This window comes from Phocoena phocoena, chromosome 7 (assembly GCF_963924675.1).
Source record: "Phocoena phocoena chromosome 7, mPhoPho1.1, whole genome shotgun sequence".
Classification (NCBI taxonomy): Eukaryota; Metazoa; Chordata; class Mammalia; order Artiodactyla; family Phocoenidae; genus Phocoena; species Phocoena phocoena.
The window spans coordinates 94,631,066-94,632,511 of NC_089225.1; the positions used below are offsets into that span (position 1 = coordinate 94,631,066).

General features: G+C 42.7%; 1 pseudogene; it reads left to right on the plus strand.

Annotated features, from left to right (window-relative positions):
* Nucleotides 1–472: 472 nt before the first annotated feature.
* On the plus strand, nt 473–1,129 carry LOC136125429 (elongation factor 1-alpha 1 pseudogene; annotated as a pseudogene).
* Nucleotides 1,130–1,446: the final 317 nt, after the last annotated feature.

A 1,446-nucleotide genomic window follows, 5' to 3' on the forward strand; every position in this document is an offset into this window, starting at 1 on the left:
AAATGGGAAATTGAAAGATCTTCAAGGCAGATAGACAAAGTCCTTAAAGGCGACTGGAGAGGTAGGGCTGGGGCTTAGTGTGTCCTGCCGTCTGTGCCCAATTGTGCATTGTACATAGGGTAGTCGGAAAAAATACAGGAAATGCAGTCAAATTTGCATTTCAAATCAATAATGAATAATTTATTTAATATAAGCGTGTCCCAAATATTGCATACATTGTTGATTTGAAGCTTCATATTTAACTGAGCATATTGTATTTTTGTTAAATCTGGCAAAACTTAACCGCACATCCTCTTGGCCTGCATTTTACACGATTACTGTGGAGGCAACTAGCTCAGAGCCCCCAGCAGTCCTCATCTAAGCTGCATCCTGTATCCTTTGCTTCTTGCTGGCACTTCTCTGCTGTTACTGTATAGGAAACTCCTGGTCATTGGTGAGGTACAAACCATGAAGGGGAAGGGAGTTAACCGCCATGGGACAACCTCTGACCAGCGGGATGGAAGTTGACGGAAAAGTGTTCGTCTCTTTCCATCCCTCTGTAGCATGGAGTTATGAGTGCATTCTATACGGCTCTTCAGAAGATACCAGTGAGACAGCGGTTTCCTGCACCATGAAGCTTTGAGTGAAGCTCTTCCTGGGGACCATGTGGGCTTCAATGTCAAGAACGTGTATGTCAAAGATGTTCATCATGGCAGTGTGGCTGGTGACAGCAAAAATGACCCACCGATGGAAGCAGCTGGCTTCACAGCTCAGGTGATTATCTTGAAACATCAAGGCCAAATCAGAGCTGGATATGCACCTGTGCTGGATTGTCACATAGCTGGATTGTCACACAGCTTACATTGCTTTCAAGTTTGCTGAGCTGAAGGAGAAGATTGATTGTCCTTCTGGGACAAAGCTGGAAGATGGCCCCAAAGTTTTGAAATCTGGTGATGCTGCCATCGTTGATATGGTTCCTGGCAAACCCATGTGTTTTGAGAGCTTCTGTGACTATCTTCCTCTGGGCCATTTTGCTGTTAGAGACACGAGACAGTTGGTTGCTGTGGGTGTCATCAAAGCAGTGGACAAGAAGACAGCTGGAGCTGGCAAGGTCACCAAGTCTGCCCAGAAAGCTCAGAAGGCTAAATGAACATTATCCCCAATACCTGCCACCCCAGTCTTAATCAGTGGTGGAAGAACGGTCCCAGAACAATTTGTCTCAACTGGCCATTTAAGTTTAATAGCAAAAGACTGGTTAATGATAACAATGCATCATAAAACCTTTGGAAGGAAAGGAGAATGTTTTGTGGACTATTTGTTTTGTGTGTGGCACTTTTAAGTTATTAGCTTTTAAAATCAGTACTTTATTTATTTTTACATCTTTATTGGAGTATAATTGCTTTACAATGATGTGTTATTTTCTGCTTTATAACAAAGTGAATCTGTTATACATATACATATGTTCCC